The 9,955-nt window shown below is 46.0% G+C and overlaps 1 non-coding gene across 1 annotated transcript; it reads left to right on the top strand.

Moving 5' to 3' along the window:
• The first annotated feature begins 289 nt into the window (after positions 1–289).
• Positions 290–365, top strand: TRNAS-GCU (transfer RNA serine (anticodon GCU)). The gene has a single exon. It is a non-coding gene; the product is annotated as a tRNA-Ser (tRNA).
• The last annotated feature ends 9,590 nt before the right edge of the window (positions 366–9,955 follow it).

Genomic DNA, 9,955 nt, shown 5'->3' with positions numbered 1-9,955 from the left:
TTACACATATCTTAGAGTTTGTTTGCTTTTTTGTTTCGATAGCAGGTATTTACTTAGGATTCTTCATCTCATTCCAGGTGTATACCGAGTTTATCCCCTTTATATGTAGTTGGAATTTTTATTGTTATATGAGTATATTTACCTTTAAATCTTTCATTACAAATCTTAGCATTTTTATTTAAAGTCAGCTTCTCTAATATTCTTCTAGGTCAGAGATAAAAGAACTACATGTGTCTAACTATTAAGTATTTTCAAAAAGTAAACCATAAATGTTTACAAAGAGCAGGAGGCCCTGGCCGGTTGGCTCAGCGGTAGAGCGTCGGCCTGCTGTGCGGGGGACCCGGGTTCGATTCCCAGCCAGGGCACATAGGAGAAGCGCCCATTTGCTTCTCCACCCCCACCCTCCTTCCTCTCTGTCTCTCTCTTCCCCTCCCGCAGCCGCAGCCGAGGCTCCATTGGAGCAAGGATGGCCCCAGGCGCTGGGGATGGTTCCTTGGCTTCTGCCCCAGGCGCTAGAGTGGCTCTGGTCGCGATGCCCCGGAGGGGCAGAGCATCGCCCCCTGGTGGGCAGAGCGTCACCCCTGGTGGGCATGCCGGGTGGATCCCAGTCGGGCGCATGCGGGAGTCTGTCTGACTGTCTCTCCCCGTTTCCAGCTTCAGAAAAATACAAAAAAAAAAAAAAAAAAGCAGGAGACCTTTGAGAAATGCTATGCAGTTAAAGCTGGAATGACTTTTGATCTTTAAAATACAATAGTTGAGTGTCTTGGAAATAGTTTGACTGGGTCCTGTATTAACCAGATATATCTTAAATAATTTTTTAAAGCTAAATTTTCAATAATTTAAAGTTAATCAAGCCCTCGCTGGTTGGCTCAGTGGTAGAGCGTTGGCTCTGCATGTGGAAGTCCTGGGTTCAATTCCCAGTCAGGGCACACAGGAGAAGCACCCATCTGCTTCTCCACCCTTTCCCTTCTCTTTCCTCTTTATCTCTCTCTTCCCCTCCCTTAGCCAAGGGTCCATTGGAGTAAAGCTGACCCAGGCTCTGAGGATAGCTCTATGGTATCTGCCTCAGGCATTAGAATGGCTCCGAAGGCAACGGAGTAATGCCCCAGATGTGCAGAGCACTGCCCCCTAGTGGGCATGCTGGGTGGATCCTGGTCAGGCTCATGCAGGAGTCTGACTGCCTCCCCACTTCTAACTTTGGGGAAAGAAAAAAGAAGAAAGTTAATCTAAGCAACAGTTGCAGTTGGGGTGACCTTTAAAGTCTTTTATTGTATCTCAAGGACCTGGCATGGTACTTGGAAGATAGTACGCATTTTAAGATCTCACTCTATTCCAGATGCCAGGATACACCTGTGAATATAGCAGACATGATCCCTGCCCCATGCTAACATTTGCACACGCACTTGTAAGTATGTGTATGGTGGTAGTATAGATCAAAGCATCAATAAAATCAAAACTACAGAAATTCACGTTCACTAGTCCCACTTCCCAGCCAAAAGAACAAACCAGTGTGATTGTGATATTACAGGCATGACTGTGAAATAGGAATGTTTCATGGTTCACTGCTCTTAAGGGATCATTGATGTGCTATGAATTAATCAAGCAAGAGAAAATATTTGAGGCCTTCCAATAAAATAAATAAAAGGGTGGAAATGTCACCTTCGACTTGTCTACTTAACAAAAAAAGAGTTGACATACTTGGCCATTGGTTCTGCTCCAAGAATAGGTTAAGCAGTATGGCCTTTAAAAACATACCTTTCAGCCTCTAAATATTTAGTCATAGGTGTTTTTTTTTCTTCCAGTCTTCATTTTATAGAGAAGGAAATTGAGGCTCAAAGATGGTAAGTGACTTGGCCAATATTACACAATGCATTAGGATCACAGCAGTGACTAGCTCTCCAGTCTCCCAGCGCCGGGTCTGTGCTCTTTCTGTTCATCACAACTTCGCCTCGTCACTCCAGATGGAGGAAAAAGAGATGGACAATAATAACAGAATGCATAGACGCCCATTTTCATATGCTTTCTTAACTCTAGATCCCAAATCAGGTTGAAAGAGGCTAACATTGGAATTTCTACAAAATACAACTTGCACTCAAAACTATGAAACTAATAATACTCGACACAGCATATACTAGGTGAAATGTTCAGTGGTAAAATTTAAGTAAATAATTTTTTCATCTACTTCATACTGATTATTACCAATGTCAACAATTTATAAGATTAGGGGTTCCTAGAAGCAAATATATACCATTAAAGGAAAAGAAATTAACATCTGTAATATTTTGCCTTTCATCTACTTTTTAAATGAGTAAATGTGGCCATAATAGTTTAAATAAAAAGTAACAAGAAAGTATAATAGTCCCATATAGCTTAAAGAAATAGAGGAAAACGTGTATTTACGATAAAATAGTTCAGTAGCTTTTGTCAAAACTAACCTGCTTTTGACCTAAATAAACAAGAATATTTTTATCTTTATCCAAAATTTTACTCTATCATCCATTAAAACTAACTTTTAAAATCTTGGATCCAAACACCTAACCAGGTAATATAAATCACAAAGCATATTGATGATTTAAAGTTCTATGACTGATTTACTGACACTTCTACCAGAAAATCAATATTTAAAATAAATACCACCCTTCCAAGATTCATCCTGGGTGATGCACACAGTGTAGCCATTGCTCAGAATATTTTTGGAAGCAGAAATGCCTTGAGAGCCAGACTACAATGCTTGCGAGGAAATCACTTGAACTGCTTGCAAGTCACACTTCATCTGTGACCAATCGTGATATCATCCAGCCTGACCATCCACTCATTCAACAGACTTGGCATTTATTTGGCTGTTTCTAGAAATCAAATTTCTCGTCAAAGGAGAAATAGTTACTTCTGAAGTCATTTTCCGAAGATTCTGAGTCACTCCTTGGGCAGGCTCTTCTATGACACGTGCTGGGACCTGGAGCTGGCAGAAAGGAGGGACAGCGGGGGCCAGGCAGAGACCTGCTCACTGGGGTCCACAGTGCAATCCGGGGTGTCAGCTGGCGCCCCAAGGCTGGTGGTCCTGGGGAAGGCTGAAGGCCCCACTGTCCCATCGGTGGTTTGGGCAGTCATGGTGCCAGCCTCACCCATCTAGCCGAGGAGGCCTGGCCTCAGGGAGGTCCTCCCTTCCAAACATGGGCCTCAGCTCTGGTTTAAATCCCAGCTCTGAAAGCTTCTAGCTATGTGAATCTGAGCAGTTAACTTGCATTATTTTTTATACTTTTGGATAAAGTCTGTTCCTAAATAGTATATGTAGTTTTAACTACCTAAGTCTATATCAACCCTGTTGTCTATCATATTTGTCAACAAAAGCCCTGGCCGGTTGGCTCAGCGGTAGAGCATCCGCCTGGCGTGTGGAGGACCCGGGTTCGATTCCCGGCCAGGGCACAAAGGAGAAGCGCCCATTTGCTTCTCCACCCCTCCCCCTCTCCTTCCTCTCTGTCTCTCTCTTCCCCTCCCGCAGCCAAGGCTCCATTGGAGCAGAGATGGCCCGGGCGCTGGGGATGGCTCTGTGGCCTCTGCCTCAGGCGCTAGAGTGGCTCTGGTCGCAACATGGCGACGCCCAGGATGGGCAGAGCATCGCCCCCTGGTGGGCAGAGCGTCGCCCCCTGGTGGGCGTGCCGGGTGGATCCCGGTGGGGCGCATGCGGGAGTCTGTCTGACTGTCTCTCCCTGTTTCCAGCTTCAGAGAAATGCAAAAAATAAATAAATAAATAAAATAATAATAAAAAAATATTTGTCATCAAAGGACAGAGAAGCTAATAGTCACATCTATGTGCTCTCAAGTCAGGCAGACAGGAGTTTGATCCCAGCTCTTTCACTTGGTAGCAACTGATTTCAGACAAGCTACTGGAGTTCTTCTGTGAGCTCCATTTTCTTCATCTGTAAAGTGGGGATAGAAAGACCTCTCCTAAATGGTTGTGATTAAATGAGATAACCTATACAATCAACCTTCCATGTCCACGTATTTCAAGTCCTCAGATTCAACCAACCACAGATCGAAAATATACAGAAAAAAGCAAATCCCAGAAAGTTCCTAAAAGCCAAAATTGAATTGGCCACACGCCAAGCGCTATACTGAGTCCTTGCGAATGAAGCGACGTGTAGGCATATCCTGCTGTGACTTCAGTTACCTGCGATCCACCACAGTCCGAAAATATGAAACAGAACGTTCCAGAAATAAACAATTCTTACCTTTTAAATTGCTATGCCATTCTGATAAGCCAAAGAGAAGCCATAAATTGCTTCTTTTACGTGAAAAGGTGAAAGGTCTTGAAGTGAGGCATGTTATCACCTCACACCGTCACAAGAAGGGTGGGCACAGTACAATAAGATATTTTGAGAGAGCACATTCACACAACTTTATTACAGAAGTTGTTATAATTGTTCTGCTTTATTATTAGTTATTGCTTTATTTCTCACCTAATTTGTAAATTAAACTGTATCACAGGTATGCATGCATAGGAAAATACATAGGCAAACAGCATCAGTGATTTCAGGCATCCACTGGGTTCTCCTCCATGGAGTGGCAGATAAGGGGTGGGGGCGAATTAGCATCAATTCTTAACACATCCAAGTGCCCACCGTCTCTGTGATTGTTGTTTGGATATAGGATGAAATGAAGTGAATAAGACCCAATCTCTTTTTTTTTTTTTTAATTTTTTTTTTTTTTATTTATTGATTGATTTTTTAGAGAGAGAGGAGTGAGAGAGAGAGACAGAGAGAGAGAGAGAGAGAAGGGGGAGGAGCAGGAAGCTTCGACTCCCATATGTGCCTTGACCGGGCAAGCCCAAGGTTTTGAACCGGCAACCTCAGTGTTCCAGGTCGACGCTTTATCCCACTGCGCCACCACAGGTCAGGCAAGACCCAATTTCTACCTTCGAGTTGTTGAAAACAGCCCAGTAGAGCTGGGGAGAGACCAAAAAGCAGTTAGAACTGCCGTGAATGCAGCGCTCAGAGAAGAGCTCTGCTCCACGCGGAGCAGAGTGGGGACGTCACACTTACCAGGGGGCTGGGCGGGGGAGGGCGAGTCAGAACGGGCTTCTGAGAAGAAGAGCTTTCTACACTGTGTCTTGAAGACAAGTAGGAATTGCCGTGTGGTAGAAACAGCACATGCCAAGGTACAGAGCTCTGTCGCCAGGGCACTTTGGGGACCAGAAGCTGCACGTTGCTTTTGGAAGTTCGATGAGGTGGTGGGATCCTTTGGGAAGAGCTGGCCTATCAGTCAGAACTCAGGCTTTGGAATCCAGAAGTAAATCCTGGCTTAGCTACTTAACCTATTTTCCTAGTTTCCCCACCAGTGAAAAGGGAGCATGGCCTATCAAACTAATGTGTGTGGAGTGCCTCGCGCCGTGGCTAGCACAGATTAAATGCTTGATGAATTTTTAGCTATTCTGCTTGATTCTCCTGACCACTGACCGCAGGCAGCAGGACCATGGAGTAGATACGGTCTGGTCTCCAGGGAAGAGGACTGGCAAGAGCAGGCACAGCACAGGCCTCCCCGCGACCAGCGGCTGAGGGCAAGACTAAACATCTGACCGCCAGGGGTGAACTCATGGGTCCTTAGTGATGGTAACTGGGCACAAACCTAGTCGAAGGCTGGAACCTCATGGGACAGAGAGAGAGTGCTGTCCCACTCAGAGCAGCCTCCTATGCCACACCATAATTCCATATCCCAGCAGACGGGCCAGAAATTACTAATATGCATTCTTTTCTGAATTATCTTTCAACATAGCTTAGCTCAGCTGCAGGAAGATGTTAGGCTACCATAAACAAAAGGGGGAAAAAAAGAAGGGAAAAACAATCTTTTAAACAATTACAGTATCTTTGAAAACAGATATTTGTATGTGTATGTTATAGTATACCTAATAAAAATTCCTCCACTTGAATATACCAGTCTTTACTGGAATAGACGTAAAAACTGCAATCCTATTATTCATAATAAGCCTGTGCTTTTCCCTGGTAGTGGATAGATAGCTATATTCAAACTGAAGAACTTATGAGAACCTCACTGCAATATTTAAGCTTAGCAATTAAGTAATACTATCCTTCGCTTTTATCATTAGAGTTTTTAGAATATTTAGAATTTGATGGGAAAAGAGTTGAATTAGCCTGACATGAATGATCTGAGATGTGTCAAGGACAGGGCTATTTAGTACTAAATCTAACCCCACTTTGTAACTTCTAAAAATTTGATACCCCAATATGAGAGATCACAGGTTAGCAAGTTAACACCAGCCTAGGTGCTCTCTGGTGCTATACTGCTCTCTTGTGGTGAATGTGGAAAACTGCAGCCTGGAGGGTTTTTATCCTCTTTCAAGTTTATTTTATGGTGCTTTACCTATCCTTGTGTGCTGCCTCTGGACTAAAGCAAAGTCTAACAAGTAAAACATTATGAGATCAGCAGTGTTGTCTAAAGTATTTGAAAACCCCTCAGCCTGGGTTCAAATCTCAAGCTCTGGGGTAGGGAGTGGGGACGGTTAATACAGAATACAGATGTGTTGTAGAATTGGGCACCTGACACCTGCATGATTTTGTTAACCAGTGTCACCCCAATAAATTCAACTGAAAAAAAGAAGCCACAATAGAGCCTCTTGCCCACATTTCCCCCCATCCCTTCCCTCTCTCCTGACTCGTCCTTTCCCATGTGGCCCCGCATGGGGTGGTGTGCTCCCTCCTCCTGGGAACTGCAGCAACTATCTTTTCAACGGCAATTGTCTTCTCATCTGTTGGCCTCATCATACCAGAATAAAAATAATCTACATTTTAAAAGAAAGGAAAAAGAAAGAAAGAAGAAAGAAAGAAAGAAAGAAAGAAAGAAAGAAAGAAAGAAAGAAAGAAAAAAGGGAAAGAGGGAGAGAGGAAGGAAGGAAGGAAGGAAGGAAGGAAGGAAGGAAGGAAGGGAGGGAGGGAGGGAGGGAGGGAGGGAGGGAGGGAGGGAGGAAGGAAAAAAGGAAGGGAGGGAGGAAGGAAAAAAGGGAGGGAGGGAGGAAGGAACAAAGGAAGGGAGGGAGGGAGGAAGGAGAGAAGGAAGGAGGGAAGGAAGAAAGGAAGGAAGGGAGGGAGGAGGGAGGGAGGGAGGGAGGGAGAGAGGGAGGGAGAGAGGGAGGGAGGGAGGGAGGGAGGAAGGAAGGAAGGAAGGAAGGAAGGAAGGAAGGAAGGAAGGAAGGAAAAGAGGGAGGGAGGGAGGGAGGGAAGGGAGGGAGGGAGGGAGGAAGGAAGGAAGGAAGGAAGGAAGGAAGGAAGGAAGGAAGGAAGGAAGGAAGGAAGGAAAAGAGGGAGGGAGGGAGGGAAGGGAGGGAGGGAGGGAGGGAGGAAGGAAGGAAGGAAGGAAGGAAGGAAGGAAGGAAGGAAGGAAGGAAGGAAGGAAGGAAAAAAGGAAGGAAGGAAAAGAGGGAGGGAGGAAGGGAGGGAAGGGAGGGAGGGAAGGGAGGGAAGGGAGGGAAGGAAAGGGAGGGAGGGAGGGAGGGAGGGAGGGAGGAAGGAAGGAAGGAAGGAAGGAAGGAAGGAAGGAAGGAAGGAAGGAAGGGAGGGAGGGAGGGAGGGAGGAAGGAAAAGAAAACCTGGGAGAATTATTTAGGCTCCCTGCACCTGGATTAGTGAGTCAACATATGGCAAGGACTGGGAACAGGAGCTGACACATGCTAAGTGCCATGAAACATAAAAGCTAAAAGGTAAGTTACAGCCCATTCCCAAGTACAGCGTAACAGAAGTTCTCAGTTACCCACAGACCACTGTCCAAGACCACAGCTCCTTGGTGAGAGACTATTTGGCACAGAGCACAGAAACTGAAATGGCAGCCAAGTTGAGCTACGATTGCGTCTCTTTCCACCGAGTATGTAAGTCACAGGACGTTCAGGCTGTACTTGGGACCTCAGGGCACACTCCACTTGGCCTCTTCATTTACGGTTGAGGAGCCTGGGGCCCAAGCCTGGGGCCCAGGGAAGTACCTCTGTTCTCCTGGCGCCTTTTCCAATGGTCCCCATAGCACACGATATGGTAACTGCTTAATGTTTCTGAGCTCTTGTAAACATAAGTGATTCCGTGAAGAGAAAAGGACAAAGCTGTGACCCACCCATCATAGGTTAGCCACACCGAAGCTGGGCACGGGGGGGGGGGGGGGGGAGTGGGGGGGGGAGCGGGGGGGGGCAGGGGGCGAAGAGAGACAGATCTTCGGAGACAGTGAGACTTCTCTACTCTTCTCCACTCCTAAATTTTAAAATGCAAATGTTTTCAAGAAAATAAACATAAGCAATGACAAAACAGTGCATACTTGGAATTCTGGGCTAGTCTCATTCAAGCTCACTACTCCGCAACATTTTTGGTGCCCATGTCCTTTGTCAGGGACTGATGCACCAACCACTCTGATCGTCTTTAGAACCGACAAACCTGTGAGAATTGCCCTGGGCGGAAGAAGACTGCATTGCTCAAGGCCATGTCCCCTTCCCCAGTGTTTGATCGATGTGATGTCATAAGGAACCAGCACCCTCAGAGCAATGAGAGGACCCTGAAGGGCCAACCCCAGCTTCAGTGCCCCTTGTGGGACGGGACGGGGCCCCTGTGGAGGCCACCTCACAGCCAGCTTCCCTCCCTCGCCCCTGCTCCGTTCCCTAGCAGAGGGTTATCCTGAGGGCTGGCCCAACAGACCTGTGCACCTTCACCTGTCTCTGCATCTGATCCCTGGGAACCCCACATGCAATAGCACTTTTCTGATAGAAAAACCTCACACTTCACTCTCCCCGACTTGTACTTGGTGGGGTCTTTTTTCAAATTTAAAACAAATCCAACTTCATAGTTAACCTCTCCAACCTAAGGGGAGTCTGTGTTTAATATCCAGCAAAGCCTATTGCAGATTTTCTCCACTGTTGCTGTATAAATGGCTTCTTCTCCCCCAACCCGATTTCCGCTTAGATTTCATAATTACACACAAACACATTCTCTCTGCAAAGGAAGGCCGTTTGGTTCCGACTGGCCCTGACAGTCCCAGGCCCTCCGGCGTCCGCTGCGGGCTCCCAGTCTGGTCCCCCCTCACTGCCTTGACCTCTGCTTGTCCTTCTGTGCGTGGCTCAACCAGCCAAGGTTCTGGACAGCATTAGCTTCCTGTGGTCTATTTTATAAACCTTTTTTTTTTTCTTCTATTTTTCAAATATAAAATAGTATTAGATGCTTTGTCCAGTGCCCTTGCTCAAACACCTTATTTTATCAGGATTAACAAACAGCCAGTGGGGAAAGAAAATGTGATGGAGTTTAAGGCATCTGAGGAAGGGGAAGGAGAGATCAGGAAAATTAACTAGCATTTACGTAACTTGCAAGAAGAGAAACCATTTCAGCACTCATCTTTGGATAAATTTAAAGTGCAGGCCCTGGCCAGTTAGCACCGTTGGTTAGACTGAGAGCATCTGTCCCGATATGCCAGCATTGTGGGTTCAAACCCCCGTCAGGGCACGTACAAGAAGTGACCAATGAATGCACAACTAGGCAGAGCAACAAATCGATGTTTCTTTCTCTTACTAAAATCAATCTAACTTTTAATTAAATAAATGCAATCAGATATGGTTTTATAAATAATGAGGTATTAGCTAATTTGTGTATGGGTTCATGGTGAAGGTCTACACTGGATCCCTAACCAGGAGGAACTCTACAGCAAGCACATGTCACCAGAAGCCCAAGTTCAGGCCATTCCAGAATTTCAGGCCATTCCAGAATTTTAAGACCTGTGCTCACATGTCCCAGGACACCAGAAGTCATACCTGTGGGCAGAGGAGAGCCCATGGTCAACTCAGTCCTGGTGGCATCACGGTGATGCTGAAACGTGCTTCGTGCAGGGCACGCGGTTCAATCTGAAGTGGACAAGCACCAGCTCCGCCCTAGACACAGCCTGAGCTATCTCGGAAACGCACGCACTCGCAGAGGGCGCCTAT

This window comes from Saccopteryx leptura, chromosome 3 (genome assembly GCF_036850995.1).
Source record: "Saccopteryx leptura isolate mSacLep1 chromosome 3, mSacLep1_pri_phased_curated, whole genome shotgun sequence".
NCBI lineage: Eukaryota > Metazoa > Chordata > Mammalia > Chiroptera > Emballonuridae > Saccopteryx > Saccopteryx leptura.
Note: the sequence above shows the minus strand (reverse complement) of the source record. Positions and strands in the feature narration are given on the sequence as shown.